Source organism: Ictidomys tridecemlineatus, chromosome 1 (genome assembly GCF_052094955.1).
Source record: "Ictidomys tridecemlineatus isolate mIctTri1 chromosome 1, mIctTri1.hap1, whole genome shotgun sequence".
NCBI classification, from domain to species: Eukaryota; Metazoa; Chordata; class Mammalia; order Rodentia; family Sciuridae; genus Ictidomys; species Ictidomys tridecemlineatus.
The window spans coordinates 198,320,937-198,329,464 of record NC_135477.1 but is presented as its reverse complement, the minus strand read 5'-3'; the positions used below and the strand labels follow the sequence as shown (position 1 = coordinate 198,329,464).

The 8,528-nt window shown below is 38.3% G+C and overlaps 1 long non-coding RNA gene across 1 annotated transcript; it reads left to right on the top strand.

Moving 5' to 3' along the window:
* Nucleotides 1-557: 557 nt before the first annotated feature.
* On the top strand, nt 558-3,987 carry LOC144366747 (uncharacterized). Its single transcript, XR_013425853.1, has 2 exons — nt 558-694; nt 3,494-3,987. It is a non-coding gene; the product is annotated as an uncharacterized LOC144366747 (long non-coding RNA).
* Nucleotides 3,988-8,528: the final 4,541 nt, after the last annotated feature.

Sequence of the window (8,528 nt, the reverse complement as noted above, 5' to 3'; positions counted from 1 at the left end):
CTTTTCTACTGAAGTTCATCAGACCCAACCTTGTGATGCTACCAAGAGTACCATCATCACCCAACATAATGAACTCTACCTTGAAATTGTTCATTCAAGCAGGCCATCAGTAAAAAACAAATGCTGAGCGGCCATGGGGTCTGCTATATTGGGTCTCCTTCCACCCAGACACTTGCCTAGCACCCGTACACCATAGAACCATCCCTAGTTCTACCTGCATGCCTTTCCAGAACCCTATGCCCATGTCACCAAAGAACTTAAATTCATCCTCAGGAGAGTGCCATGCTGCAAAGCAACCAGACAGTTGCCTAACCTGGCAGCTTCTCTTGGTCAAATGCATATAGTCCTAGAGACAGGCTCCCCAGAGACATGCAGACTTTTAACCCAGATCCATGACCACTGAGTTCTAGGAGTACTGAGTGTTCAGATTGGTGGATTTTGTTTTTACTTCTGTTCCAGAAAAATGTAAGATGCATCACTTACCAAAGTCTCCTTTTTTACTTTCTAATAGGCAATTGATGTTGTTGTACAGGCTCTCATGAATATTTGGTTCTCTTGATCAACAGGAGACAGAATGAAGAGAGAAGAGAGGATGGAAGAGTGCTGCAAGACTTAGGAGACAGAGCTCTGATTCTGAGCTGTGCTGTGGACTGGACATCAGAGCCTTAGAGATGGTCTCCTTTGGTGGACAGAGGTATAAAATGTATCCAGGGAGGGTGATGCAAAGGAGCCCCAAATTTTAGCCTCAAACAAATATATCCAAGTATAGGAAACAAAGTGTGAGATGGTAGGAGTTCCTTAGCTGAGAAATGTGTCTCTTTGCACAATATCTGTATCCTGCATCTACCTAAGGAAGGGCCTGGAGTCTTCAGTGTCTAAGATAGCCACAAGGCTGTCCCTGACCAGCACAGCTTCTCTCAGACACTAGCATCTCTCAGAATGGTGTCACTGAGATCCAGTTTAATACCAACCAGGGAGAGGAGGTCCTGGAAGGCAGAATGTCTGCCTCTGGTTTCTGGATCTCTGTGGTAATGAGTTAACCTATATAGAAAATGTACAAATGTCTCTAGTTACACAATGTATTTCTTGATGGAAAGGCTTACACAGAAGAAAACCTGTAAAGTATCTAGATGAAATTTTGAAAGACGTGTTTTCTTTTACCTGTATATTTGCTCAAAGAAAAAATTATATAAAACTAACCTTATAAAAACACCAAAAATATTTTAAATATTCTTTTTATGGAGAATATGTATTTTTTAAATATTTTTTTCTCAGTTGTAGATGGACACAATACCTTTCTTTATTTCTCTTTATATGGTGCTAAGAATCAAACCCAGGGCCCCACACATGTTAGGTGAGCACTGTATCTCTGAGTCACAACCCCAGCCCAACAGGAAATGTATTATTTTCTGTATCAATTCTTCTGGGGTTGTCAAAAATGAAAGAGATTACAATAAGCTCAAGGCACAAAGTCTAATATAATAGCACGATTGTATTCCTTCTGTCTTTAGGAACCCACACTGAACACACATAGTTTATGCACAAGGGATAAAGAAAATTAGCAATCTGATCAAAAAGCAAAAGCAGATTTCAGACTGAATATCAGAGAATGTCTCTGAAAAATCACACAGCAACTGGCCCATAGACAGAGCTTCAGAAATTAGAAAAGACTGGAAAAGTAGCCCTCAGCACCAGAGCAAACCTCTACAGAGCCACAAAGCCCCTGGCAAATATCAGAATACAGGGTCATTCCAAGTGTTTTGGGGGAATATGTGCATGCAGTACTGCACATCACTATTGGAAAATAAATGCTTCACCTTAAAGAACAATCTGTCAATTATTGGTAAAATTAAGGTCATACACTTTTTATGGAACAGTTTTATTAATCGTCACCTGTTCTAGAGAAATTCTCCCACAGGTTCATAGAGACAATTATGTGTGGTTATGTGGACAGCAGCAATATGAATGTCCACTGCAGGAAATTGGAGAGTTGGGGTGTGCTAAGGCACATTAAAGGCTACTATGTCAGAATTTGAAGCAGCAGATGAAATGTACATAAAAAGATCTTAATAACTTGCAGATGGGGACTTTGAGTGCAGATTAGTGGTAGAGTGCTGGCCAGCATGAATGAAGCCCTAGAGTCAATACCCAATGATACTTAAAAAAAAAAAAAGTCAAAAGAAAGAAAAAGAAAAAAAAAATGTTAAAATTTCTTCTAAATACAATTGGGTATTTCCCCTGAAACTTTTTACATCAATTAAAAATATAATCTCCTGAAGAATGAATCAATCCTCTTTCTATAACTTGTTAGAGGTTATGTGTGAAAATGGTTCACTATTGTCTTGATACAAAAATCTCCACAAAATCTTGCAAATCATGAGGTTCAAGTATTTGTGTTCACTTTTGAAACACAGAGAATCTGTCAAGGCCATCAAAGGTATGCATATCCATGGTCTTAAGAGTACGATCCAGCACCACTGAGTCTGGTCTCTAAAACCAGCCAGTCCATATGCGGAGAACTAGCTAGGTGTAGTGACCCTTGCAGGCAATCCCAAAGAAGCAAGATACTTAGGGAAGAAATACAGATGTTTGATGCCATCCTAGGCAGTATAGCCAGATCTTGTCTCAAACACAAGATAAAAAGGGCTGAGAGGAAGCTCAGTGGTAAAGCCTAATATTCATTCATGAGAATCATCAAAAAACAAACAAACAAAAATTAAGTGCAGAATTAGAACAGTGATTTTGAATTTTTTTTTTTGTATTTTATTTAGAGAAAGAGTCTCACTGAGTTGCTTTGCACCTTGCCCTTGCTAAGGCTGGCTTTGAATTCAACTTCTTCTGCCTTGACCTCCCAAGCCTCTGGGATTACAGAGGTGCACCAACATGCCTGGTTAATTTGTCTATGTTTATTTGAAACAGAAAAAGAATTTGTAGAGTGAATTGAAACTTGAAAGAACTAGAGGCTTGCTTCTATCCTACCTCATCCACGCATCCTTTCCCTAATTCAATCAAAACCAAGGAATTCCAAAATGCCTTCAGGATTGGTCCACTTGCACCTTAATCCTATGAGGTACTTATATCAATGTATGATACAAATGAATGTCCCTCCCACATGATTGGGTGTTGCTTCTGAGGTCAACTACTGGACAGAACACTATGAAAACCTTCAGTCCATACCAGACTGAATGAGTTGGTCATTTTCCTTGGCCAGGTACACACACACCTTGGCATGATAGGGAAGCTGAAGCTATGGCAGTCTGTCAGTCAACCTGGAGATCATTTACTCTTAGGAGATCTTGTCCAGAGCTCTGCATTCCCCTAGGCCTGAACCCAGATAATTTTCCTTCACTGAGCTGCCACTCCTGCCAGTGCCTCCAGAGCTGCAGAGATGTGAATTTTCCAGTAAGCCCACTGCCTCACTAGGCTTACAAAGAGCAGGGAGCTGTCTTTGGGGAACTGAGGTCGTGCACTAAGAGCCTGTGTTGTTTCACAGAAGCACGGAGTTGAGATGGAACAGCACCGAGTTCAAGACCATCCAGCAGCCAATGACTGAAACCTCTCAGGAGCTCTAGTCACCTCAAATATCTGCAAACACTATGGTCAGTGGGACCAATGGGTCCTGAACTTCCCAGGAGGTGCCAGTGCCTGGACAATTGGACAAACCCACACTCAGGCCTTCTTTTGGAGCCCAGGATGTCCCCAGAAGCTGCTGAAAACTGAGGCTTACATCACAGAGGAACCCAGAAAGGAAAAGAATCTCAACTTGAGGATGCCTTGCAGTACAATGCCCTTCAGCCAAAGCCCTAGAAGGAACCTGAAATACACCACTGGGGACCCTCATACTGCCCCTGTGGACTCATGCACTGGGAATATGCCCTGAATGCCTAGGCACTTTGAAGTCTTGGCTGTGGTGATCATCCCTCATTTTGTTCTTTCTCTCTGAAATGATTTAAAGGTTTTTGAATAAAAAGAAAATTCTTTGTGTAATTAATTTGTTAAAGAACTCTTCTTTTAGATGAACTGAGAATTCTTCTAGTTTCTAATGTGATTGAATTGTTCATGATGAGCCATTCCTGTATTCACTGCTTGTCTATTGATCTGGAGGGGGTGAGTAAAGGGTCAGGATGGGAAGCTACATAGGTAGGTCTGGGGCAGGAAGGAGCCAATTACCCAGCTCAGATCTGTGGCTGAACTCAATGCCATCTCTGGAGATATGAGGGTAGTGTGCTAACAGAATGTATAGTTGGGTGGCCACTTGATGGTGTCTCCTCAAAACTGAATGTGACCTTCCAGAAGAGGAGAGAGAATAAGCATCAATAAATATCCTATAAATGGTCTACAGTTAATTTCTTACTAACTAAGAAGGACATCAAAATGAAATCTCTAGTCTTGGGACTTCTGAGTTGACAATCATGGGATCTAAGACATCAGCTCTAGGTCAGACATGTCCAGACAGTGACAGAATCCTGCCCTGGTGGGCTATGTCCAGGTTAAGAGACTTTACAGATTTTCTTTTGAGATCCACCAAAACTGAAGGTTTTTGGGTGGGTTCATATGCCTAATGTCAGTTGGTTCAGGTAGCTTTATCAAACTATCATCAGCAGGGTGCCATGTTTTTTACTAGTAGTCCAAGCTACACAGGAGGCTCAGGCAGGAGCATTGCTTGGGCCCAGGTCTTTGAAGCCTCCCTGGACAACAGAACAAGATCCTGTCTCAAAAAAAAAAAAAAAAGATAAATCATACATTGGGATTAGCTTGAAGGGATGTAATGCCTTCATTAGCATGGACATGGATTTTTAAACTTTCCTGTTCCCTGAAACCCGGTAGGTTTTAGATTGAGGGGATTTGGATTTAGAGGGGCTTAGTTGCTAGGTCTTACTGAACAGTGAGATCAGACCTGTTTGCCTTGCTTTTCTCATCAGCTAAATTGAGTGTCAATTGTCTATGGCATGGAATGGGATTAGAGGTCAAGGAGAAGTTGAAGTATTTTTGTAGTTCAGATATACAGACAGGATTCCAATAAGATCATCCTTTTTCCTAAAAAGCTAAAATCTAAATCAGCTTTTCTTCTTCTCTCTCTCATGGATTTTCTTGAACTAGCCTCGAGAATAAACAAAGGAAGCTAGGTGCAGAGGCCAAGGCCTGTAATCTCAGGGATTTGGAGTCTGAAGCAGGAGGAAAACAAGTTCAAGGCCAGCGACAGCAAAATTAAAATTCCTTTCTCTGTCTCTCTCTCTCTCTCTCTCTCTCTCTCTCTCTCTCTCACACACACACACACACACACACACACACACTGGAGATGTAGTTGTGTATAGAGATGTATGAAGCTCTTTGTTCACTCACCTGCACCACCAAGGAGGAAAAAAAACACCTATAGCGTGTCCTGACCACATATGTCACTATGCAAAAAAGATTCCAGACCTTCTGAGATGATATAATTTACAAATGTAATAGTACTAAAGGACATCTTCATTTTTGAGAACCTTTCATTTCTTCACACACACATACACCATGCCTACCAAAATTGAGCATTCTAATAATGTACTTTCCTTTGGTTAAATTTACATAAAACAAAATTAGAAGTCTCTAAAAATCTTTATACAACTTATGCTTTCAGTATTGAAAATTATGAGAAGAACTACATAGCATAGCACATTATAATTTTTTTGTTACATATGACAGTACAATGACTTTGACATATCATACATTTGAATCAGATGGGATATTTTCTCATTTTCCGAGTATTCAGATTGCAGAATCCAAATTTTAATATGGGCAAAATAAAATAATAGATAACAAAAGAACAAAACACCTGACATTTGAAAGTCCCCCCCCTTGCAACTTGGGATTGAACTTGGGGCACTTTAACACCAAGCTACATCTCCTGCTGTTTTTATGTTTTAAGAGAGAGTCTCTCTATGTTGCTTGTGTGTTTATGATCCTCTTGCTTGAGCCTCCTGAGTAGCTGGAATTAAAGACATTTTAGAGGTTGATAATGGGCAACATTAATAATCAAATATCATTATTGATAATGGGCAACATCAATATTGCATAGAGGTAGTACACAACTACCTCTATGCCTGACTTTCTCAATCACCAACTCTGTTTCAAAGTACTACATTTAGATAAATGGTGATTTTTTTTAAATTTAGGGCAGGACACTCCTCAGATTTTGTTCATATTCATTTTCTATATGGTATTTTTCTGAAATATAATCAAAGTCTCATGATCTTGAATTAAAACTGATCCATGAAAAAATCTCTGTGGCACATGTTTGAGAGAAAGAAGTTACAGTACGGTTTTTACTGTCACATTTTTTGTCACAATAATCCAAGGAGAAGTAGTTTTTATCTTTAGAAGCTCTAAGAACATCCACAAAACTATAGACTCCTTCACAACTTGCTTCTTAACAATTCATTTCGGCCAAGCAAACTCTGCTTTGTAGTGGGTTTATAACTTGGCCCTCTAGAGTCGGAGCCTTAGCTGCTGCTAACATAAATCAGGAAGATTCCAGGCAGGGCTCACCCATCCACTGCGTAAAGTGACTAGGACCTTAAAATACATTATGGTTCTACAAAATTGTTTTAATTTCTTTTGAAACTGAAAGAAAAAAATAATTATCATGCATAATATAACACCTGTTATATATATGTAACATCAGCATATTTTATAAAACCATAGTGTTTGTCAATAATTTTTAATTTTATGTATTGATTAAGATTTTAGTTCAGGAATGAGTACCTTAAGGCAAAAGAATGCCAAGGATCAGGTGGGTTTCTGCTAGGCGCAGAGGGCCACAGTATGTGTTCGAATTCCCCAGGCTCAGGAAGGCTCAGTCTTTGACAAGTAGCACAGAGGGAGACCAAGTGCTTTGGTCTAAGCTGGTGAATGCACCAGGAAGAGGAGTTATCTCCTGACTTGACCTTCACTTAACTGTACTATGACACATTTACTTGTCTTAAGTAATGTTTGTATTATTTAAAAGTTATTCATTGAATAATCTTTAGTAACTTTTACATCCATTCATAATTTAATAAAGTTCTTATATAATTATCTTTGATATCATTTGCATCCATTTTGCAAACTAAAATCTCACAATATTTTTGTAGTTTTTGTGACTCTTACTAAATACTTGCTAAAATATTCATTACTTAAATTTCATTTCACTAGAATAATTTCCAGTAGTACAGGAAAGAGAATGAAAGTGGAAGATATGAAATTAGAGAATGATTTTATCAAATATTTTTTATTAAAGATCCTACACAAAATGTATAAAATCCTGTAGTATCATTATCTTTGTTTAGAGATGTAAATTCTATATGATTCCATATCAAAAAGGAGCCATGTTTTCAATACCATAAAAATTTACATATATATAAAATTCCTTAATGCTCTCTACCTCTTGGAATTATAAGGGCATTTAATATGTCCTAGAACCTCTATGCTATCTATTCCCTTTGAGATTTTAAGGGTTGCCTTATTTCTAACTAAGTGGATCATTTTTATCTTGTACTATGAAAGAACACTATTTTTCCTTAATAGAGTTTCTTTTTTTCTGTGAATAAATCTGTACAATAAATTACTATATCAAAACAGTATATTTAAAATTGTTAAAACACATGGCTATGTTGCATACCAAATTTATTCAAACACCAATATTGAGGAACATCTTCCTGCCAACATTATTTTAAAATGTTTATTTAAAATGGTTTTCTTAGGTGCACAAGGACATAATATCTTTATTTTTTTTATTTTCAGAACCCTGTGCTTCACGTGTGCAAGGCAAGCACTCTGACAATGAGCCACAACCCAGTCCTTTGCCAACATTTTAACAACATGGATTATAATGAACATTCCTTCTGCTTTTTAATATAGCAGGAGTCAAATCCTTGAACTCATTCATGCTAGGCAAGTGCTCCACCACTGACCTACATCCCTGGACTCTGTGATGAAAGTTTTTAACTGTTTCTAATATGCCATTTAAATGTGTGTTTCTTTTAATTTCCTGGTGTCTAACATTGGTGAGACTAGGCTCAACATTGCTACTGAAAAGCTAGTAATGTTATGTATTTGTCTGTGGGATTTTGAAGAGTTCCATAATTTTCATCACTTTTCTAATTGATTTGGAGTGACTGACATTGATAATATCTAATTATCAATAATTAGTACTTTCAAAAGCTTAAAGCATCCCATCTTATGTACTTTATTTCCTCTTTGCCTCATTCACATCCATTTTTTTCTCCTAATACTCATCCCAATTTGCTCTCTTGCTGAATCTTCAATTATGATTTCAAACACTTCACCTCAAAACATCTCTTCATGGCTCCACTTTGCACCATAACAGCCAAGAACTCTGGATACCCAGTGTCATCTGAACTCTCCTTTCCAGATTCCAGGTTCACACTGCCCCCAAGCACCATTACTTTTTGCTCCAGGAGAAAAACTCATGTAGTTTTAAGGTAAGAACACATCAGCCGTCAGATTGGGTAAAATGTGGTGGAGGAGGACATCATTGAATAGAGCTCTAG